The sequence below is a fragment of the Canis aureus genome, chromosome 6, assembly GCF_053574225.1.
Source record: "Canis aureus isolate CA01 chromosome 6, VMU_Caureus_v.1.0, whole genome shotgun sequence".
NCBI lineage: Eukaryota > Metazoa > Chordata > Mammalia > Carnivora > Canidae > Canis > Canis aureus.
In genome coordinates, this window is record NC_135616.1 from 73070214 (window position 1) to 73094831 (window position 24618).

At 45.6% G+C, this 24618-nt stretch overlaps 1 long non-coding RNA gene across 1 annotated transcript; it reads left to right on the forward strand.

Moving 5' to 3' along the window:
- The first annotated feature begins 312 nt into the window (after positions 1 to 312).
- Positions 313 to 24349, forward strand: LOC144315263 (uncharacterized). The gene is made up of 4 exons (XR_013381006.1): positions 313 to 535; positions 3235 to 3420; positions 22742 to 22784; positions 23442 to 24349. It is a non-coding gene; the product is annotated as an uncharacterized LOC144315263 (long non-coding RNA).
- The last annotated feature ends 269 nt before the right edge of the window (positions 24350 to 24618 follow it).

A 24618-nucleotide genomic window follows, 5' to 3' on the forward strand; every position in this document is an offset into this window, starting at 1 on the left:
CTTGCACTGACCTGCTTTGGCTGTTACCTTCTGAATCCTTCAGTCTAGCTTTTAATTACATGCTGTTTTGTATTGTTCTCTAATTGTTTCGCATATACCATTTACCGCCCCACAACCCCTCCAGATTGTGGGGTTCCTGGAGCCAGGGACCAGGGCTTCTGGCCTTCTTGTATCACCCACCGGCCCCAGCCTTACTGGCCTCAGGGAGTCTGAACTTTCATGGTCACAGGCTTTGTACTAGACATGCTCTTCACTGGAGACAGGTGTCCCCCCCCCGCCCCCACACACCTCCCCCAGCTCCTGCCTGTGACAAGCCTTCTTCTTTGGCTGGGGCCCTGCAGCTGCCCTAGCATGCCTGCTGCAAATCAGCTTGAAGTAAGCTGTCTGTAAGTGCCCTGGTGAGTCAGTCAGGGCCCCTCCTAGGAGACAAGGAATTCTGAGGTCTTGCAAGCACATGCCTGCCCATCTGTGGAACGATTCCATGGCTAACCCTCCTCTTGCCTCTGGGAACGCTCCTGACTTTTACCTTGCTCAGGTAAGCTTCTTCCCTCCTCCACTGGCTGCCCTGACTTGTCAGGTGTAGATGGCAGGGCAACTCTGAACAGCCAACCGTTGGTAGGGAGAGGCAGGACATCCACTTTCCTGGGCATTGTGGGATTCTGGTGGGTTTACTTTGGTAAACCCAAAAGAAAGAGAAACCACTGAATCATGGCATTTTTGAATGCCCAAAGAGAGCGACATTAGGGTGGAGAAGAAGAGGCCAAGGCTCCGATTTGGCTTGGCCACCAACTAGCTGTGTCATCTTGTATGACTCACCCACTCTCAGCTTCCTTTTCTGTAAGTTGAGGCAGTTGTACTAACGCAGTAGCTTTCAAATTTTTATTCTTTTATTTTCAAAAAGATTTTATTTATTTATTCACGAGAGACACAGAGAGAAAGAGAGGCAGAGACACAGGCAGAGGGAGAAGCAGGCTCCATGCAGGGAGCCCGACGTGGGACTCGATCCCGGGTCCCCAGGATCACGCCCTGGGCCGAAGGCAGGCACTTAAACCCCCGAGCCACCCGGGCTGCCCGCTTTCAAACTTTTATAAAACGAAGGAACTCTTTTATCAAATGAGATATAATGAAGCATTTCAATTTCCGGAATGGAAGAGCAGGGCCATTCTGGTTGAAGCAGGGGTGCGGAGGGGTTCTTGGTTTCCTCTCGGCTTTTGAAATTATCCTGTGAAATACCTTATCCCAGCTTCCCAGGAACCCAGTGTGAAAAGAACTGCGGAGAATCATCTCTATTAACTGTTTTAGCTCTGACAGTCTCCAGCCCTTCCTTGCTACTCAAAGGTCCTGGGGCCAGCAGTGAGTGAGCACCAGGGAGCTCGTTAGAAAGGCAACATTTCAGGCCCCCTCTTGAGACCTACTGAAGCAGAATCTGTGTCCCCAGATTAACAAGATCCCCAGGTGATTTGTCGAAGCTTGAGAAGCACTGCTCTGTATCAGCGTTCTGTGGCCTGGAGAGCTAGGTGATGCGAGGACCCAACGGGAGATACATCACCTCTTTTGCTGAAGTACATGGGCCTGGTCGCCTGGGGTTGGAGGTGTGGGCCATAGCTCTTTCTTGCCGCAGTGCATTAGTCATCCCCGGGATGGGGAACCAGCCATGGGAAACCGCAAGGCTTGTTTTCAGGCTTAGCTGAGGAGGCAGGAGAGGGCTACCACTTGGCCTGCACACTGTGTGTCGGGTCATGCTGGAGGCACAGCATTTTGAAGAAGGATTCATGTGGCCAGTTTGGAAGTGCTCATTGCAGATGCTGGCTTAGCATGACTGTAACAGGCATTTCTGCTTCTTAATATCTGTCTCTTGCCCCGTTGAGCAGGACCCCTAATCCCTCTTCAGTACCGGGGGTATGACAAATGGGCTTGGATTTAGAACACCTCTATTTCAGTCATAGCTCCAGCCTTTTGAGAGTCATTCCCTTGGGTCTCTCTGCCTCTCTGGGCCTGTGTGTAACACAGCATGGTCACCGTCACATGGCTGGCAGAATGAACTAAAGCACGTGGAAGCTCTTTCTCTCAATTGTGGAGTGCTAAAAATGAGGGATATTTTTATGGCACTTCTGATTTGTGCAAATATCCAGAGTTTGGCTTCCTCTGGCCCTACCAACAATGCTGTCGCGGAGGCCACTGATACCCTTGGGAGGCTGACGGCTGGTTTCTCATGTCAGCCCTCAACTTTTCCCCCCTCAACTCCTGCGTTTTTCAAAGTCAGGACTTGATGATACAGTATTGTAGGAAATTGAAAAGAAAGGAAAAGTCAATCTAAAACTATTTTTAAGGCACCTGGGTGGCTCAGTGGTTGAGCGTCTGCCTTTGGCTCAGGTCGTGATCCTGGGGTCCTGGGATCGAGTCCCACATTGGGCTCCCTGCATGGAGCCTGCTTCTCCCTCTGCCTGTTGTCTCTGCCATTCTCTCTCTCTCTCTCTTTCTGTGATTCTCATAAATAAATAAATAAATAAATAAATAAATAAATAAATAAAATCTTTAAAAAACCCAAACAAACCTTATTTTTAAATGAAAAGTAAAAACTTTATTAAAAATGCAAAATGAAAAGAAAGAGAAGAAAAATGATGGGACTCTTACCATGCCCCTGTCACCAGTCAGGCCAGGGGGGCTCCTTTCTGGTGTAATTTTTTTTTTTTTAAAGATTTTATATACATGTACTTTAATTTGGCCAGAAGTTGGGAAGAGATAGGTCTTGAATGAAATCCTGCAAAGAGATTTGCTATTTTTCTCTTTTATTAGTTAACGTTTTAATGGCCTCTTCTGTAGAAAAACTTCCTGGTAACCTAGAAGCCTATTTTTGCCGTCGGATGTTGCGGGAACATCTCTGTTTCTGGTGCTTTTTATATTGACAGAAAAATTTAAGTGCCATTTAATAACAAGATCTTAAGGATTTTCTTCTGATTTCTCATTTCCTCTCTCCTTTTTGAAAAACTGAAATCTTTCTCAGCCAAGAATAAACACATTTAGCCCCCAAGGGGAGGGGGGACTTGGTGTGACATCTAAGCAGCTGGAACTGAAGTAGGTTTACAGCTTGGCGGGCAGCCTCAGCCACACCCTAACACTGCCATGTGGTGGGGGGGGGGGTGGGGAACACCCCACCCTTCTTTCTTCCTCTTGCTCAGCTCTGCCCCTGCCATTTCATTCCACCTCCTTTACTAATGGCGTTTTTTCCAACAGCACCCACCAAAGTTCTCTACCTGTAGGAAACATGCTGTGGGGAACTCCGTGCTGGACGTGGGAAGAACCTCTTTGCTTCTGGTGGTGCTGCTGTGCGAGTGGAGGCAAGGCCAAGAGAGACGGGGAGATATCAAAGCTCTTGGGATGGAGCCAGGTCAACTTCCCTTCAACAAATCAATTTAAAAAGTATTGACTCTGATGCTAACTCCCTACCTTGTGAAATCATTCTGGGGAAGCTGGTTTTGGTGGTGCCATTAAGTGGAGCCCAGGGGACGTTGCTTGTAAAGCCTTCTTTACCATATGCTCTTATGACGCTTGCAAGTTCCCGCCATCACTGGCTTTGCCTGGTAAAATGGAAAGAGAGGCTTTGTGCGGCTGCCTCTGCTCAAGGCCGTTCGTTTGCCTGTTGCTGAAAGGTGCTGATCCCCTGGGCCCAACCAAGGCTGCCTTTTGTGATTTCATGGAGTGTTCATTAATTAAGCATCTTTCTTTGAAATCTAGGCCGGTGATCAATTCCCAAAGCACCAGGGGATATTCATGTGGCGCTTCTTATCTCTTTGGGGGCTGGAAAGATATACGGATCTTCACCAACACTTCCTTTCTTCCCACTTAACAAATTCCCTGAGTGCGTGCCTCTGAAATTCAGTCTTTGTTCTAAGTCTAAGGCCCATTTGCCCAACTTTCTGTTGAACATCCCCACTTGGATATCTCTCATGCAATTCAAACTCCACCTGTCTAAAATTGGATTAATCAGATTTCCCCCAACCTTGTCCCTCAAACCTGTGTCCCCCTCCCTAAATAGTCCCCCGCTGTTTTGTTTTGTTTTGTTTTGTTTTTGTAAATGGTATCAACTTTCACCCAGTTACTCATGCCAGCAATTTAGGAGTCACCTTTGATTCTTTTCTATCCTTTACTCTCCACAACCTCTTCGTCTGCAAATCCCATCAGGTTCAAGACCCTTAACAGGTCTTGAAACCCACCACTTTTGGTCCATCCCCATAGCTACTAGATGGGTGCAGACCACAAATCTCAACTGCCTGGATTAGGAGCAAAATGAGAAGGTTTCGCTTTCCCTCTTGCGAGTTCCAAGCACAGGGACATGATAGATGTTGAAGGTGAGTCTGCTAAAGGGAGAAATGGAGAAAGGAAGGAAAGACAAACGAAGCTATTACCAATGACCACCTCTTGGAGAGACCACACCAGACCTAGGAGAGAGATGAGAAGCTCTTCAGATGTTAAGAGCTCTGGCTGGAAGTCTTCATAACATTCCTTTGCTTCAGGGCTTCTTGCCAGTGACTTCCTTATCTAACCTAGATCCCAACAGCTACAGTGTAAGCCCGTTTTCACTGGCTTTGTCATCAAGGAAGTATAACGAATCATATTTCTTCTTTATGTGGCAGAAGCCATAGGGATTCCACAGCCTTTGTCCAAAGTCTGGTGCCCATCCAGGCTGGCGATCTGAATCCATCTGCTGGGAGAAGAGCTGCCCCTGGCTGGCTGTCTCTGCTGAATAATCAGCACAAAACTAAAAATGAATTTGAGGTTTGGGCCCAACTTCCAATGTCTTCTGAGTAGCTAGGGACATACTTCCCTTGTCCCATCTCTTATCTGTGCAGCCCCTGAAGCTTTTGCACTCTTTCTCCCTGCCCCCAAACCAGGAAGAAAAGAGCAATGGGAAAAATGAAGAGCCTCAAAGCCTCACCCATTGCAAAGTGCTTGAATTCTCTCCTCTCTTTGTCTCCAGACCAGGACATGACATGACATGTTTTGCTGATGCTAGATCCTTGAGCTGATGGGAAGGGAAAGGAAGCCAGAGAGAATGCATTGTTTTAAAATCACTTGGTCTCCATTTTTACTCTCTTACCAAGAAAAGGGGGGGAAAAAAGCAAAGAAAAGAGGCGTCCTCAGTTTCACAACCCTGTCTCTCTGTCTGGGCTACCTCCGAAGACTTGGAAGGGGCCAGGTATCTTTGTAGGAGGTTAGCCTTCTGCTGTGAGGGAAAACACTTTCTGCGCTTGTTGGCTGCAGACACCCCTGCATTGCACTAGGAGTAGTTGTGTCAATTTCTGCAGAGGGGAAGCCAGTCGGCCATGGCTCTGCTCTCCTTGGGTGGTGGTGTACGCCATGCCAGTGGTGGTGGTGATGGGGGTGAGGGAAGGGACTGGGGTGTGTGTGTGAGGGAGGTGGGGACAGGAAGGTACTGGGAAGGGGAAGGATAAAGAATAAGCCTCTTTGGAAGGCGGAGTGTTAATGAACCAAATTATTTGCTCAGAGACAAGGCAAATATACAGTTCTGAGCAGGATGATAATTCTCCTGGATTTGGGGAAATTCCTTTGATCTGCAGGAGAATTTCCAGGTACAGTTGAGAATAAGAGACTCGTTTAGCTTCCACTCCTTTAAAACAAAGGGAAAGGACATATAGATTTAGCAACGTGCTTTCCTATATTGTGAACTGTGATAAGAATTTGTCAACATTTTTTATTCATCTAGTGTTTTCAGCCGATTGGCTGAAGTGATTAATTGTGTACTAGTTTTTCTGAATGTCTAGATTTGTAATTAGTTACTCCTGCTAATTTTAAAAAAATGGAGAAAAATTTTGTGTGCCTGCCGAAAAAAAGCAGACTTCTATTTCATCCAGAAAATGACTTTCAATAATGTAATATGTTATTGACTAAAACTTAACATAGAGTTATTAATGATTTAAAACTTCAAAGCTTCTGTCTGCAAAGAATTATAGACCCAGAAATTCAAAGCTAAAAGGGACTTTAAAGATCCTCTGTCAGTGGGTCTCAACCAGGGGCACTTGGAAATGCATATGGCTGTTCTAGAATGTCACAGTGACTGAGGACGCAATTGAGTTTACTGTTCTGAAATGATGGATGCTAAGCATTCTACATGCTTCCGCACCACATGTTTTGGTGTAGTTTCACACAGCTGAGAATTTCCCCGTCCAGAGGGGCAATTGTGCCCATGTTTAGGAGATGGAGTCCAGCTCATCATTTGAATTATAAAAACATCGAGGCCTGATATTCCCCAGGTTAATAAGCTGGCAGTGAGTGGGTCTGATTTACATGTCTTTGAAATAATCCAGTTTTTTTTTCTGTTGTCCTCTTATGCCAATTTTAATAGTAGTTGCACAGCTGGTGTGAAGAGACCTTCTCCACCATACAGTGAGAGAACCAATCAAAGCCTGTGCGTCTTGGTACCTGGATATCTATTTTTTCCTCCTTGTCTATTTGTGGGGACTGCAAGTCTTGTTTTCCCAACCAACGGAAGGGCTTAATAGTGCAAGAAGAACAGTGAAAATTAAAATGACCAAGAACAGAAGAAGCCAGTTGCTTTGAGGAAATTGTGAAGGTAATGGATAAACTAGAGAAGATGGAAGATCAATGGGGGTTTAAATTCACTCTTCATCAGGAAGAGAGAAGTCAAATGAGAAAAGTTGGAATATGTGCATTAGGAGTGGGTAAGAGATATTAATATGCAGTCATTTTGATCAGTTCACGGTGTCCAAGTTCAGGAGCTTACATCCCCATGTATTCAATACACTGGCAGATGAAAATCACAAAACTCTTATTTTCAGCAATCATGAAGAATGGAAAGTTTTCCAGAATACAGGAAATAGGAAAATAGTCTTCTAATTTTCAGAGAGAGCAAAAAGGAAGTTTTAGAAGCCAACTCCAAGAAAACTTGACATCAGATCTGATAAAACTCTTCAGCAGGATGTGAGACTCATGCTTTAGGCATGCTTAGAAAAGATTGAAGTGATGTCTGGCAGCCAGCATGGATACTGCTGCCATAAATGGACCTATTATGGATCAACCACATTGGCAAATCTGGGAAGGTCCACAAACCTAGCATGTCTTGATTTCTGCAACATGTTCGACAAAGTCTTTTGTGATATCTTAGTGGATAAAACTCCAATAGGTGTATTAAGCGATGTTGTAGTTCAGTGGGCTTCCTGTTGTTGAATTAATGCAGTTAAAGAATGTTAATAAATGATAATCTGGAAGGAGAGGTCAGTGAAATTTACCTTCACCTTAACCATGTTGTGTTCTATCACTACTGCATCAATACTCCGAAGGGACACAGTAACAAATAGGATTTTCAATTTCTTTGTATGACAAAGAGTCATATGGAATAACGTTAAAAGTGATCTCAGTAGACTGGAAGTCTGGACCAAATTCAAGAAGATGAGATTTAACACATCTAAAATGTTAATCTGTTGCACTGAAACTCAAAAAATCAATCACACAGGCATTGAAATCAGGAGACCTGGTTTTTCAGATGTTAATACTGAAAGAAAGAGGGCTTTCCAGGGGAAGAACTTTCTATTGGAGGATAAGCAGAAGATGAAAATGTAGCAGGATGTGGTTTTCATAAAAGTTAATGAAATCTGAACTGTATCTAAAGAAGCCTGTTGGGTTAATGGAAGACTGGAGAATACATCATATGAGGAATGATTGAAATAACAAAAGACCTTGTAATATCTGGACTAAAGTAGAGGTAACTAAAATGTCAAGGTCGTCTTCTAATACTTGAGGTGTCCTTGTGAGGAAAAGGCGGAGGATTTGCCTTGCAAGAACTTAAGGCAATACAGTGAAGACAACAGGCAGAAGTTACAAGGAGACAGGTTTTAGTTGAGTATAAGGAAAAACTCAGTAGTAGTCAAGAAGAAATGGGCTTACACTCGTGATCATAGTCACATGGCTAGTAGGTAGAGGCGACTCAAGTGTCCGTCTACAGATGGATGAATTGACAAACAAAATGGGATATATACATACACTGGAAAATTAGCCTTAAAAAGGAAAGAGATTCTGACACATGCTATAACATGGATGAACCTTGAGGACATCAGGCTTAGGGAAATAAGCCGGTCATGAACGGATCAGTACTGTAGGATTCCACCTATGTGAGGTTCCTAGAGCTGTCAAATTTCATAGAGACGGACAGTACAATGGTGGTTGCCAAGAAATAAGGAGTTGTCATTTAGCGGGGACAGAATTTCAGTTTGGAAAGATGAAAAAGTTCTGGAGATGGGTGGTGGTGATGGTTGCAGAACACTGTAATGTACTTAGTTGCCACAGGACGGTCCACTTAAAAACCGTGAAGAGGGCGATATTTTATACCATTGACGTCCTACTGCAGCTAAAAAAAATTAATAAATCCGGGACTCCATTGCCTCCAGAATCAAACTTAAAAAAAAAAAAACCCACAGAAGAAATGAGCTGCTATGAGAGGTCCTGAGTTTCCCATAACTATAGGTATCCAAGCAGGAGCTGGACAGCCTTATGGTGGCACGTCCTGGAGGGAATTTCAGGATTAGAGGAGACTGTGTCAGTGACTTCAAAACTTCTATAATTGCATGAAAACGGAGGCTTCCTCCATGCTACGGACTGAGCCAGGCAGCATCCTTTCTTGATAGCGTATCATCTACGCAAGAGTGTATTCATATACCATATATCATACAAACATAAGACCATGTTTCATGACAAATACGGGTTGCGATATATATGGTCTAATGAATATTAAAAAAATACATACCCATTTAGCCCCCATCTGGGTCTAATATTGAAACATGGCCATTACATTAGAAGCTCCTCACTCCTGCCTTGCACCTTTTCCCATCAAGATCCCCTCCTTCCTCCCTGAAATGACCCGTCTCCGGATTTTCGTGATGACCGCTTCCTTGCCTTTTCAGAAATAGCCTTATGATCTATCATGCATCCCTAAACAACATAGTTCGGTTTTGCCTGTTTTGAAAGGCCTGTATATCATATAATATGTTTTCATTTGTTACTTCTCTCTTTAGCTCATTAGGCTTACAAGATTCATTGGCATTGATACATGCATTGAAAGTGTAATTAATTCATTTTCAATAGATCAGAGTGTTCCCTCGTGTATATATGCCACAATTTATTTATTGTTTCTACTGTTGGACGTTTGGATGGTTTCCAGCTTTTGGTTTTTACAGACGCTGCAGCTAGGAACATTCATGGGCATGACCTCTGGTCCTCAGGTACAAGAATTTCTCTAGCGAATGTACCTGGGGGTAGAAATTTGGTGTTGTAGGATACACATTGCTAAATGTTCAAGATAATGCCAACTGCTTTTTTAATGATAGTCTTAATTTACACCGTCGCTATTTTTTTCCCCAGTAATATATTTTTTTTATAGTAAAGTACTCTAAATGTCTTTTCTTTTCCTTTGATTTTCTTAATAACATTATCTTTTCTCTAGCCTACTTTATTATGATACCATGACAGCATATAATACCGGTAACATGCAAAATCTGTGTTAACCAATTATTTTTTGTTATTGGTAAGGTATCTGGTCAACAGTAGGCTGTTATCAATGCTTTGGGGGGATCAGAAGTTCTATGCAGATTTTCGATTGTGTTGAGGGGTGGGGGGCAAGTGCCCCTAACCCCCATGTTGTTCAAGGGTCAGCAGTACTTGTCAGATTCAGATTGCACTTTTTACCTGAGAACTAGAGAAGGTGGTGATGTTGGCAGCCTGGCTCTAAGATCTTGCCATAAAGTGGGAAAATGTAGTCGAGTTGCCTTAAGATGAATGTCGGCTCCAAATCAATGTTAGGTTTTTCTTTTGAATAAAATGGCTTTAATAGAGATGATCCTAAGCACACGAAGGGCAGGAAGTGCCACATATCCTTTGGTTGGCTGGCCCATTCCCACCTGGTCCCTCAGATCTAGGTTGATAGCCCCTGCTCATCAAATCCTGACGACCTTGTGTTCAAAGTGCAGTCTTCAAAGAAAGACATTTCAGAGCGAGATATAATTTACTGAATGGTGTCAATGTTACGGTGTGGTGAGGCTTCCTGAATAGAATTGAAATGAAATGAAGTGGCTTTGAGAGGATGTTGGCCACACAGCATTGTAGCTTTTGGCTCCAGCGCTGACAGCCTGAACTTAAAACTCGGTCTAGCTCAGAGCTCAGCCACTTTCCAGCAACCTGGAGCAGGTTAGTTGATCTCCATTTTTTTTTTTTTTTTTTTAGTTGATCTCCTTAAATTTGGTTACCTCACCTGTGAAATGGGTAGAGTGGTAAGACCTACTGCCTGTGCCAGCATGGGGAGAGGTCAGAAGTCATGGGAAGTGCTAAGCTCTGTCCCTGACATGTAGTGTCCCATAAATGTGGCACAAATTATCAGTTTCCCTCCAGAACTACATTGACGATGGCTTCCTGTATAATATAAAGCGTGATTTTGCCCCGGAGAGATGGAGCAGGACTTGACCTTTTCAGGGTTGGGATTTTCTCCCCCCAGCTCCCTACCCTTGGTAATGTTCGGCAGCAAACATTTAGAATAAGCTCTGGTTTTTACTTTTCACCAGACCAGAAGTGACAGCAAAAACAGACATTTTTTTTCCCCCAGAAAAGAAATTAATCTCCTAAACAGGGTGATTTTACCCTTTTCTTTAAATACTTCTAAACTCATGAGAGGGAAGCACAGCACATATTATCCATCAGAATGAAGCATCATCCAGCGCTGCCGAGTTTCATTGACTTTAAGATTGCCCTCTGAGCTATAGGCTTTTTTTTTTTTTTTCCCAGAGCACAGTTAGCAGGGATATTTTTCTTTAAATGGCCCCATTTCATTTGCATTTTTAAGCTTTCACTGCAGAGAGTAGAAGCAGTGGTAAATGGTTCCAAGGAGGTGGCTGTGATTTCTCCAAACTCAGAGCCGCCTGCCAGAAGCTTCTGAAATTGAGTGTCAGTTTCCCTCCGAGTAGAAAGATATTACTTCATATTTGTGCACGCGGTTCGCTGCTCTGCTCTCGGCTTGATGGTCTCATTTAGCCACAGGCATTCTCCAGCAATGATTCGTTCTCCCCAATAAAATTAAATATCACCTTTCTCCTGCCCAGCCCACCCCCACTTTTTTTTTTTAATAAGACATTTTCTTGTTTAGACTGAAGCGAGACAAGGTGAGAAGCTGTGAGTTCTTCTCTAATTCCTTTTATTGCTTGCTTGCTTTCTTGTTTTCTTTCTTTCTTTCTTTCTTTCTTTCTTTCTTTCTTTCTTTCTTTCTTTCTTTCTTTTCTTGATGAGGAGAGAACAGCAGGAAGGCAAAAGGAGGAGGAAATCTACCACCAGAAATCCAAGTGGAAAGCTATTCCAAGATCAAAGATCAATCGGAGTTTGTTTAAGATTTAATAGCAAGGCCTTAGAGAGGGGCTGGGATGCTCTACGCTGTTGGAGAGCGAGGGACATAAAGGACCAGCCTTGTCTCCGCGTTGGTTCTTGAGTTCATGCTATGTCCCCCAATGCCCCGCGGTGCCGCACCAGAGTTTGCAGGAAGCTCCCAGGGCCCCTGGGTCCATGGGGTCCTGACACCTGCCAGGCCCTGTCAGGAGGAGGCTGGACCGAGTCCAGGAAGGGATGGGCGAGCAGCTTTTTGTAAGATGAGCCAACAGCAGGGGAAGAGGCTCTGCTGCTTGCAAAGAGAAGGGAGCTTTTGATGACTCCCTGCCTATTGTCAGAGGGGTAAGCCACCATGCTTTCTTCCATTGACAGGCTCCTTGAGCAAAGCAGGTTGAAACACGTATGCTTTCTCTAATCTGGTTTCATACGTAGGCCTTCTTCGCCGTGCTGACGAGCTGTGTGCCTGAGGTTTACGAGTTGGGTGTCTAAACACCAGACTATGATTTCCCCGGACATGGTCCTCTAACAGGGTGGGCAGGTTTCTCGGCCTGCTCAGTGAAGTCCATTTAAGACATACGATTTTGGCTGAGATGTATTTCTGGGAGGTTTACTGGGATGGAGACGGGAGCTCATGTGGTGAGGGATGAGGAAAGAGAAGAGTTGCATGCCTTTTTCCGGGACCTTTAGCCAAGTTCTGGTGAAATCTTGAAGTAGACACAGCGCGTGTTTGGCTTGTGCTCTCACCGCTCCTTCGTGCCCTGGTTGTCGGGGCTCTGCGCCACCCCCACGGTCACTAAGGGTGATGTTGTTGGGAAGGACGTCGGGAGGGTTCTTACCTTGGATAACGGGCAGGTGCCAGGCTGAGGCTCTTCCTACCGAGATCCTGGGATCAGTGGGCCCGAGTGGAGGATAAAGAAGGTGAGAAGTTCAGTCTAATTTGCTTTCTGTGATTCAGGCTCAGAGTGTTTCTTAGGGGTTCCTGAGCTGTCCTGGCAGTCCCTCTGCCTCGGGAACCCAGGGTCCAGCTCGGTGACGTCACCCCCCGACTACCAAGTTGCTCCCAAGAAGTATTAATCAGAAAATTTTGAGGTTTAACATGAGATGCCTCACATCTCAAATATCCGTTTGCCCAAGGGACTTCCAGGCACTTGCTTCCCCTTGTCCTTTACCATTGCCCTGTGCTTCTTCTCCCTGGCCCTGCTCCTACCACAAATTTATGTCTGTCCTCTGGAGTTTCCATGAGCAAGAGATTCAGTCATTATCTCTGACTTCTCACTGACCACTCCCTCCATCTTCTTGTTTGAACCCGCCTCTCCCTTCTCAAGGGGAGCTGCGTGCTCTCCCATTACTCAGGGTCAGTAGCTGGCATTGGCTCTGCTCCCTACTCTGACTCCCCAGAATGACTCATGGAAACCCTTCTGCCCACTTAAGGCTCATGCTCAATGGCATTTCCTGCCCTCTCCTAGAGATCACTAATGAAATGCCTGCAAGGGCCTGCCAGGGCCCTGGGTGAGCACCGAAGGGGGCTCAATTGAACCAGAGACAGCAAGGTCACAACTGGTCTCAAAGGTCTCAAAGGTCACAATTGCTCCTCTGCTCTGGAGATCATGGTGGAGGGAAATGAGCCCCACATTGCTAGATGTTGATAGTTCTTAGGAGCAGCCTTCCAAAGAATCCAGTGTGTGTGTGTGTGTGTGTGTGTGTGTGTGTGTTTAATTTATTTATTCATGGGGCACACACACACAGAGAGGCAGAGGGAGAAGTGGGCTCCATGCAGGGCTTGATCCTGGGACCTTGGGGTCATGCCCTAAGCCAAAGGCAGATGCTTAACTGCTGAGCCAACCAGGCGTCCAAAGAATACAGAGTTTTAGATGCACTCTCCTGATATTTAAATGGTGGGAAGTCATTTATCATAAAACAAATAGGCAAAAAAAAACCCCAACCAGCCAGAGAGAGCCTGGCTCTTGGTCTGATTTGGCCCTTACACCTCTCATTTGTGATGTCTCTGCTGTATTTCTTGATCATCATGTAACAATCTCTTCATCCTCCTCCCTTTCACTAAATGTAGTGGCACGTGGCTCGCAGTCTTTTCCTGCATCTGAACCCCTTGCCTCATGTTGGGTTAGCTCAGGGGTCATGAGGGTGCCTCAGCACCGCTCTGACTTCCTCATTCTGGGGGCTTCTCATGGACCGTGACCTTCACTTCTTCTCTGGTTGAGCCCCACACATGCATGGCTCCACCCTGGACCTGGCCATCTTCTAAGTCGTATCCTAATCTCTTTGATCTTTCTGCTTTCACTCCATAGTCTACACTATCTGTATCTCTCAAACTGGGGACTCTCAGGCCCTGGGTCTCCCTTTAGTTGCCTTCTTCATAACTATAAGCCCTTTCCTCACCCCCTGTCCAGCTTCATGTTATTTCAGCCTCTGTCCAGCCAATCTTGTTGTGCCATTGGCTTCCTTTTCTACACGGTTGGTGAAACCCTAACCCTGGCTCTGATGAACTGTCAGCCTTTGTTACCAGTTTTGCTTCCTGTTGTAGAGAAACCCATATCTACGGATGAATTTCACTGCAGCTTTGCAGGTCTGGGATGCTCCTGGATCAACACTGGAGCCCTGTGATGGTTGCATGGTACCTTAGCCCGTTCTCTGTCTAGTTCCCTCCGCTAGCTTTTTCGTGCCTCCTTCGCTCAGATGTTTGACTTTCATAGGTTAAACATATGGCATTGCTTCCTACTTCACAGAGAAAGTAGAAGAAGCCAATGATGGGAACACTCCCTTTCTGCCACTTAACTGTCCCCAAACCTATAAATTAGTGTGACAGTTACCTCCGTGCCTCCCTCCTTGACTCCCACTGTCATGGAAGAGGAGCATCCCCATCTGGGCAGATCCCTCCACTTGTCCTCTGGAGCTCTTCTTCCCAGGTCTTGGTAGCCTGGCTTGATAGATGCTCCCTCTCTCTTCCCTCTACAGTCCACCCCATCCATTTCCGTTTTGGCCTCTCCCTATCGACACCTGAACACATTTACATCTTCCATCCTGAAGATCCAGCTCCTGTCAGGTCCCATGGCACCTTGCAGGGACTGCTTTCTGTTTAAAGAGACATATATATCTGCTGCTCTACTTCTTTCCTCTCCCTTCTCTATTCTACCCACTGTAATCTGGCTTCTGCCCTTATTACTCTACTGAAATTGCTCTCAGCAAGGTCAGCGATGACTGTTTTACTGCTGAATCTATTGGAAATGTTTAGCCATTATTCTTCTGACCTCCCCATCGTAGCTGACACTACGTAGTTGGTCCTTCTCTGCGTGTTGAAGCTTGTTTCCTGGGTCTCTGGGACCACATGCAGCAGCTAAATTCCCCCCACTACCTCTTCAGGCTCTTCTATAGGCTGCTCTTCCTCTGCCTATTCTTAAATATCAGAGTGGGTTCTGTCTCAGGTCCTCTTCTGGTCTCATTCATCCATGCTGCTGAGGTTATCTCAACATTCCATGACTTCTCTGGGAGAAATTGAGGCACAGCAGGAGGGGTTGGGTGCAGACTTTGTGATAGGGAATATTGGAAATGAGGTTGGCCAGGCATGATGGTGCCAGAAGTTGAGATTGAAATGCCAGCAAGGAACTTTTTAATCGTTAAAAGTGTCAACAGGTAAACAATCATTGGATCTAGAGCATTAGTAGTGACTTTTTTAGAAGTTAGAACCTTCTAACTTCTAAGTTTTTTAGAACCTTCCCTTGTGTTGTACAATAAAGTATTTTTCTTGTCTTTGTCCTGGGTTCCTGGGGGTAGAGCTTCTAAACTGTTGGTATTTCCAAAAAGATGGGAATGTCTTTGTTATTCATGGTGGGCCTTTGGGACCTCATTTGAATTTATGATAATGAAATGACTCATAATGAGCCCCTAGATAGTTTCATCATGGGGGATGGCCATGCCGGAAAGACTCATTATATGATTAGAGTATTGGAGCTTTGAACTATGTGACTGTGGCCCAGTCTACAGGAATAGAGGGAAAAGAATTTAACCACGCAGCCAATGATTCAATTAATGATGCCTGAATAATGAAACCCCAATGAGAACTCTGACACTGAAGCTTGCTTGAGCTTCTGGGTTGGTGAATGCATCCATGTGCCAGGAGGGTGGTGCATCCTGATTCCACTGGGAGAGGACACAAAAGTGTCACATTCAGGACCCTCCCTGGTTTTGTCCCATGTATGTTTGTTTGGCCAGCCTGGGGATTTATATCCTTTATGACAAAACTCTCATGTAAGTACGGCACTTTCCTGAGTTCTGTGAATCATTCTGAATTAGTGAGCCTGAGGGAGCTATGGGAACCCCTGCGTTTTGGCCAGCTGCTCACAAGTGCAGTTTCCCGAGGACCCCTGAACTTGTGGCCTTTGTCTGGTGACTGTGCCCTTAACTCATGAAGCCTGAGGTAGCTCTGGGTAGTTAGTGTCCGAATCGCACTGCACGGTAAGCTCCCCAGGAGAAAGCATGTGGACCCAGTGAAGGAGTGAGTGCCTGCTACTAGAAGAGATCTGGTTATAAAGCACAGAGGAACAGAGAGGACCATGCAATCATAGGACATTATTTAGACTTTATTTAAAAACAGTATCTCTAGGTTTTTTGGGTAGAACAACAGTAAGGAGTCTTTTAAAAAGCAGAAAGATTGTTCCCTTTAAGTCTGGTCATATTTTCTTTTAACAGCCTTTGAGCTTCTGAGTTCTTGAATCTGTCCCTCAAAAATTCTGAAATACTGTATATTTCCCTGTTAAAAAATATGACTTTTTCTTTTGTCCCCTCGAAAAGGCAGAGAGCAGCCCTTGGGGATAATAATGATGCCATTTATGCTGTGCTCTCTTGTAGTTAAAATTGTGTCAGCCATTTTGACCCCTGCTGGGATTTATGGTAGCTTAGATCTCTGTTGGAGAAATGAGTTTTGGGCAGTAGACAGGAGGAAAAAGGTTTCAGGCTTGGAGCATATTATTTTAGTGAAATGGAGAAAAAATCCACTTGAACTTTCTTTTCTCTCTCTCTTTTTTTTAGCTGTAAGATCTGACTGCTCATTTTCTACTTCCTCTGTCCGCACCCTGATTTCACTGGGCTCCCTTGTATGGGACGCTGGGTGGTTCTAGCCTTATCAACAAGCAGAGCTCCCATGATGTGCTGATGGTCACCAGCCCAGCTCCTTACAGACCCTCCCTCTGTTCCTTCCTCCAACTTTTGCCTTGAAGCATCCCCATTTTACAGATGAGGACACTTGCTTAAGCAGGGTGCATTGCTTTGTCCACGGCACCTTCGTAGAATGCTACAGTGATTGGAGCCCTGGTCTCCCCAGCTCCACTGTAGAGTAACTCCTAAGGATTCAGCGGGCACTGAACCTAGAGCTGGAGGGAAATTGTAAGTAAGGCCTGTTTTTGTCCCCTCAAGGAGCTTAGAATCGAGTCCGAGGGCCTGAACTTTTTTTTTTTTTTTTTGGTTTTTATTTTTAAAAATTATTATTTATTTATTTTTAAAGGTTTTATTTATTTATTTGAGAGAGGAAGAGAATGAGCAGGGGGAAGGGAAGGGGTAAGAGGAGAGGGGGAAGTAGAGGCCCCGCTGAGCAGGGAGTACAGTGCAACACTGAGGGCTCCATCCCAGGACCCCGGGGATCATGACCTGAGCTAAAGGCAGATGCTTAAGGAAATGAGCCACTCAGGTGCCCCAAGAGAGACCGATCTTTATTTTCTGATCAAGGTGCTAGTTTGGCACAAGAGTTGACTGAATCAAGACTTCTGTTAAATATGTGGCCTGTTATTAAAGCTAAAAAATTGTCACGAAGGTTCCCCAGACTAGCCTGGTTTAAAAATAGCCTGCTTTTCTTCCTTAGCTTTCTAATGATCATTGCATATACTTAAATCTGCACCTTATCTTTCCTTTGTAACCAAGCCAAATCCCACTCTTATTACTCTATGCAGATGGAAGATAATACTGTTTTTAAAATGTCCAGATCAGAGAAGAGAGTAACATTTATTGACATTCACTATATTCAGAGAACCTCATACACTTAAAAAATTTTTTGGTACTTTTAGAAATCAAGATGCAGAAACTCTGTTCAGCTTCCCAAAGGTCTCATAGCTTTTAAGGATGAACCCATGATTCAACCTGACTCTAAGGAAATATTGGTCACTCCTCTCAAGGTTCTCCGTTTTGTATCGCCTGGATAGTAATCATATCACATCAGCGACACTTCCAACTTTTGCAAGTGTCTTCTACTGTTATGTTCTTAGTAAATCTAAAAGCCCCAGCTTTATGAGGCAGGGAACAGGGTCCTTACTTGATTGAGGAAAATGAACTGTAGGTACGATGTTTATGGACTGAATTCCTAAGAGAAGAGAGAGAACACAAGTCTCTCCCCCACCAACTTTTAAAAAATATTTTATTTATTTGAGAGAGAGAAAACGAGCAGGGGGAGGGGCAGAATGAGAAATAGACTCCCCACTGAGCAGGGACCTCCCCTCCCACTCCTCCCCCACCCCACACCATGTGGGGCTCAGTCCCAGGACCCTGGGATCATGACCTGAGCTGAAGGCAGATGCTTAACCTACTGAGCCACCCAGGCACCCCATCCCCCACCAACTTTCAAGTGGGCCTCCTTTTTCAATCAAAAGTTTAAAAAAAAACCCACAACTACCATAAAAACCTACAGGAGCCAATCATGCACTAGGCATATTTGAGTTACTTATTACAATATCCATTCAATTTGAGCGTTATTGTCCTTTGTTTTATTGCTGAGAACTGGGGCTCTCAGAGAGGTTACAGAACGGTCCTGGAGTCATACAGTACTGGCAGGTCTGCTCTTTTCATTCTGGCACATTGTCCTACGTGTCTGACATTTTTTTACAGGAACTTCCAGTTGAACATGTTACAAAAACTCATCTCGAGAAGAAAAAAAAAATCAAACCCTCTTTTAGGCTCATTGACCTCTCTCACCACCTTCTCACCTCTCATGTGCCCTTTCGTGGGTCAGCCTCGTGACAGACGAGTCTGCTTGGACAGTCCCTTCCTTCCCTTAGCCATCCCCTCTGCCCTGAGTTTGCCACCACCGTGCTTCTTGTTTAGCACCAGGGTGCAGTGGCCCTCAGGTCAACTGCGCATGACCACCTTGTCGCTCCCCAACAGCTGGCTTTTTGTTTGTGTTCCCTTGGGTTCTTTCCAGCCTTTGACACTGGCTCCCTGCTTCTGGAAGTTCTGTCCTCCCTGGGTTTCTGGACCACTAATCTCCACTAATCTCATTTTCTCCTGTCCCTCTGACTACACCTTCTCTTTGCAGGTTCTCTTCTTCAGCTCTTAAGTGTTTTGCCCCAGAGCTCTGTTTTCTGCCTTCTATTCATTTGTCCAAAAAATAGTTATTACATGTTGATCATGTGTCGGGTCCCGAGCTTTCCGCTGAGGATTGAGACAAAGGAGCAGTGGCCAAGTGGCCAAGTGGCCTGGGATGGGAGGAAGCCCATCATGCTCTGATCCTGCCCCACTGAGCAGCCGGCCCTCCACTGTCAGCTTGGTGGCTCTGTACACCTGCAGCACTTCCCAGAACTCAAGGAGCTCTCTCTAGCCTCTGGGCTTTTGGGAGGGTAGAATGCTTGCTCTATCTGTCCCTATGTTTGCTTAGCTCTTTCTCTTCTGTCAGGATGTGGTTTGGGCATCCTCTCTTCTGAGAAGTCTTTTCTGGCTTGTCAGAGTGAGCCAGGAGCTGCCTGTGTGCTCAAGTTCATCCCAGAACCTACACACGGAATAATTGTACTTGTCTCATTACTCTGCCCACTTCTTGATAACGGGAGCCAGGTCTTAGGCTCGTTCGTATTCCCAGCACCTAACACAGTCCTTGGTCTGTAGCTCTTTGTGGAGGGAATGAATCAAGCTTGCCAGGACTGGCCCTGCTCCTTTCCAGCCCGGACTCCTATACCCACCCCACCTGCATTGTTCGTTGTGCGTTCATTGTCCACCCTGACTGAGCATGAGATTCACCTGTGGAAAAAAAAAAAAAGAAATGACAGATCTGGGCCTTATCCCATTTCAATTAAATTTGATTATCTAATGGTGGGACCCAGGCCTCTGCATTATATACCATCCCTGCCACCCCAGGTGATTCTGTTGAGCAAGAAATAAGCACGTGTAGGACGTGTCTTTATACCCTAGGGCCTAGCACAGCGCTTTGCACATAACGGGGATTTGATAAAGATTTCTAGAATAATACAGCGGATCCTCAAAGCCTAGCTTTTGCATACTGGAACCCAAGCCAGCCATTTCCTGTCTCCAAGCACCCACACACGGAAAGCCAGCCTGGGATTCTGGAAACTTTGTTTTGGAAGCTATTTGGCTCCCGAAAGGTATCACTTAGTATTTAGTCCCCTTTTTACAAAATAAATAAAGGTTTCAAAGCTTGAACTGGCTGTTGATTTGTGTAACTAAGTGACACGTCCTTTTTGTTTTAACCTCCAGAAAAACAGTAGTCAGGGAGGTGGGGTTTGGGTGAGAAAGGAGCGCGTGGAAATTACTGGCTTTCATTACATAAGAATTTACGATTTGCCATGGTTTCTGGTAAATGCTGGCAAGTTTATTTGGCCCGAGGCCCTGTTAAAAGCACTGTGCTGCTTCCTTTCTGATGTTGCTGGTCTTCTTGGGCAAGGGCACAAGTCCAGCCAGGCAGGGATGGAGTAGGCTGGGGGGTGGTGCAGGGGAGGGGTGACAGGACCCACCTTTCTTTGTCCCATTTCCTTTGGTCGTATTTGCACTTAGAAACTCTTCAAAAGCAATTTGAAGTCTCAGTGGTCTCTACCTCTTTGTGACTCAAATCTCTGAGGGCAGATAGTTGGGGGTCCTCCCCTCACTTCCCACTGCCCTTTCCCCTCAAGTTCACAGGACACAGCCTGGATTGGGGGCGCTTAATCACCGTGATTGGCTGACTGCAGCAGTGGCCACACGTGCCAGACTCTCCAAGCAAAAGTTCTCGGGTGTAACCTTCTCTAAGCTTCCCAGAAATGCTGAGAGGGGGGCGGTGTCAACCCCATTTTACAGAGCACAAAACCCGAGGCTCGCAGCAGTTCGGTGACAATGTCTGGCTCCCAAGTGGCTGCGCTGCGCTACCACCCCGATCTCCTGACTTCCCAGCTGGGACTCCCTCCAGCACCACGGGGGTGACCTGCTTGGGCTGGAGCAAGGCAGTGGGGTACAGGCTGGTGGGGAGACAATTCTTCTTGGAGTGGCCTGCTGAGGGGGTGCTGGAGCGGGGGTGCCCAGGGCTCCAGGTCTCTAGAAGGGCCGAGGGGTGGGAGGAGCCTGCAGCCCACCCTGGGCCAGAGCCCTGGGAGCAGGGCCGCCTCATTCCCCTTCCATTCCGGGTCCTGGCAGAGACATCTGGAAACTTCTTCCCTCTATTTGGAGTTGGGGGAAAACTCAGACTAAACAGGCACATAAAACCTACCTGAACTTGTTATTATAACCCCATAAAAGGTTAGGAAACGGTTGACGGATGGGAAGAGAGAAATCAAGCGACCTCTTGGTGTAGTCGGCTTGTTTACCACCAGCCTCTTATTTATCGGCGCTGTGTCTTCCATTTGTCAGGCTCTAACGATAGCAGCTTTTATGAGTAAGCAATTTTTTAATGAACTTGTTCCAAATGTGTATTCTGTTCTTGGAACTCTCTGTGCTCCGAAGCAGCTTTGTAATTATTGCCTCCGGTGGAATAGCCAGGCTCTATCTGGCTTTTATGTAAGCAATTGCACTTGGTTTGCCTCTTCCTCTTTTAGCTTCAAATAAGGAAGATGAAGGGGATGGAAAAAAATACAATAATGATAGCTTTGGGGAAAGAGTGCTTATTATATGCTAGATATTGTTCTCGACCTCATGCATTCATCATTCATCTTTTTGTTTTATCCCAACGTCACTTGGGTCTAAGGCAACTTGTAGCGTCCCATTTTACGGATGAGGCAAGTGGCTCCCGGGCACCGAGCCAAGTGTCTGAAGTCACTCAGGTAGTAAGGGATCAAGAGACAAGATCTGAACACAGGTCTGTCTGCCCCCACAGCCTGTGCTCCAGCCCCCACTGCTGTGGGGGGTGGGCTGCCTAGAGCCGGGGCGGCCAAGGCCAAGCAGGGGCGGGAGGAGGAATTTAGGACACTGATGAATGCTGAGGAGTCCTTTGCCACCTTGGCCCATGCAAGAGATGTCGCAATTCGCTGCTGATGGCTCTGTAATTATGGATAATTTTCTGGTCTTTTGCTTTCATAAAGGGAAATAGAAGAGTTTAGAGAGCTCCCTAAACTTGTTGCTGCCCATAATAATGCCGCCTTCTGTCTTGGCTTATGGCTGCACCATTTTCCCCAAGCTCAGAAAAATTTCATATGGTAAATTTGGCATCTTCTTTATGACACGAATCATTAGCATCTTACTCAGAGCCCTGCCCCTGCCCAACTGGACTGAGGCTCTGACCTGTCCCCTTCCTCTCCATCCCGTGCAGTGCTCCAGGTGGACAGGAGACACGCTGCCCTTCCATCACGCTGCTCAACCCATGGTGGCTGTGGAAGACCAGCCCTGGGTGAGGCTTAGCTCCGAGCTCTCACTCTATGACTTGGGGCCCGTCATTTGACCTCTCTGGCATCTGTTTCCTCATCCGTAAAACGGGAATAGTAATAAGACAGATGTCTCTCTCGTAGGGTCGTTGTGAGGATTATATGTAATGATGCATGTCAGTGGCTGGCTCGTACATTTTATCACTTAGTCTCTCAGCTCCTATGTAAGCCCTGCAGTTAAGTGTTGGGAACCACTCTCAAACGGTTCCCAGTATCTTTGCTTTAGTTTAGCAAATGTGTGTAGGGTGCCAGGAGCCAGGCTGTCTCAGGGCCCTGTTTCTCAATGCATCGCTATTTCCAGTATCTCTTTATGTGGTGAAAAGGTATAAAGAGCAAAGTTTGCTTTGGAGAAAGCCCCTCCATCTCCCCACTCCTCATATTGTTCCCATGTTGCACGGACTCCCCTCTCTCAGACCTGCCGACCCCTCACTGACACTGGGCTCCCCAAAGCTTCACATTAGAACACACAGGCACCCGGCTCCTTACCTCTTGATTAAGACAGAGCCAGGTGCTTCGCAAGAAAGGGGAAATTTGCTTGGTTCGACCCAGAAGTGGATTTGTTTCCCTCCAATTAGTTGGAAAATCGAACTTGATCTATGAAGAAGGCAGATTTACAGCCTGAGCTGATACATGACTGCCTTAGCTTTGTTGTAATAAAAGATGAAATCACTCCAGTGGGAGGCTTAGGTGGACATCGGGCTGGCTTCCTAATGACTGTTCCCTCTGATTTTCAGAGCCTGAGTAAAGCCGGCCAGGATGATCAAATAGCCCTTCATGGTAGGTGAGGGATAATCTGGGGAGCTGGAGAACAAGGAGGAGGGAGTGTGTATTTTTGCTTTGCTTTCCATTCAGTGCCTTTTACGGAGATTCGATGGTGCTCCTCCAGATGCAGAAAGGGAACTGTTCTCACTTCCAATTGAAGTCTCTGTGGCCTGTGAGTCCTCAGGCCAGATGGCCGCCAGCATGGCCTTCGCCCCTATAAAGCTTTCCTTTCTGTTTAGCCTCTCTTTAGCCATTGATTGGTTTTTCTCCTGTTTCCCCAGGGCTTGCTGTCTGCTCCAGCTTTTGCTGGCTATCTCTTGCTGTCTATTTATCTATCCTCCTGCTTCCCATCCTCTCCCTCTTGCTTCCTCTCTTTCTCTTCCCTCCTCCCCTCGTTGCCACTCCATCCTATTCTCTGCCTTACTTGCCTCTCTTCTTCACATGATCCGATTTCTTTATGTACTTTTCTCTGGGTGATGCTGCTTTATGATATCGAGCAGGAGCGTTTGATAACATTTGCCTGACTAGGCCTGACATCGGGTGAATGATTCTCCTCTGGCAGCTTTTGATGCTGTCTGTGCATGATTGATGAGAGCTACTCAATTTGCTCTTCAAAGCTGTTGATGGTGAGCTGGGATGCATCTCCTCAGGATTTCACTTTTTCCCCTCCAGAAACAAGACCAACCTAGAAGAGGAAACCATGGCACTTCCCATTTGTTTGTTATTCTAATGGATCCCTTCATGCGCACAAGAGAATGACCCCGATTATACAAACCCACCATTTACAAACTGTCGTTATTCCCAGTGTCTTCCTGTTGGAGGTTTTCAATCCCAAAAGAAGTTCCTTAGGTGAGCTTTAATTTGACTGCAACCACTTTCAGCTCCAAGGAGGACACTTCGATTTGGACACTGGGTAATAAAATAAGAAGATAAATGCTCTTGCTCTTGATACCAGAATCTAAGCCCACTAGGTACTCTGGCAAAAGGATATGGTCAGTGTAAGATGAGAGGAGCTAAAATGGAAAGAACCATCTGCAGCTTCTGGTTCCAAAAACAATGGGTCCGAGTTCTTTATCAGTACCGATCATCCTGGATCCTAAAAGCATTTGAGAAGACGAGACCTGTTTTTTTTCACCTGGCTCAGGTTTCTCGTAGTGCTGTTTCTATTTTTCAGCCTAAGAAGAGAAGTCTGCACCTGCACCAGAAGGCTTACACATTCGACTGCTTGAAGAAAGAGGGACGAACAAAATAATCTGTAGAAGATCTCTTTCACCCTTAGACCCTCTGATTCTGAAAATCAGATACTTTAGGTCTGATAAATATAGTTCACTGGAAAGACTGCTGAATTTCATACTAGAATACCTGAGTTTAAATGCAGATTTGGATTATGAGTTGAATGATCTTCAACAGATTTAATTTTTTTCAGCTTTTTTAAAACAGCTTTACTGAGGAAAATTTACATACCATAAAAGCCAGCCATCGAAAGTATACAGTTCAATGATTTTTAGTAAATTTATAGAGTTGTGCAACCCTCGCCACAATGCAATTGTATAACATTTTAAATAAATCTTTAAACTCCATCCATTTTCTTTCTTCATCTTAAAATTGGACTTACGTGGTGGGGATTGACTGTGAAAATGAGCGTAATCCTTCAATGCGTTGCAATGGGACTTTGTTGGTTCTTCCCTCAAGAGGGAGAATTGATTTCTTCAGCCCTTGCGTCTGGGCTGCCTTGTGACTCGCTTTAACCAACAAAGTGTGGTCAAATGAGTGCATGTCCGTGCTGAGCCTAGAGCTCTAAAGCACTTGCAAGCTTCTGCCCTCTTGGAATCCTACTATGTCCACCCCG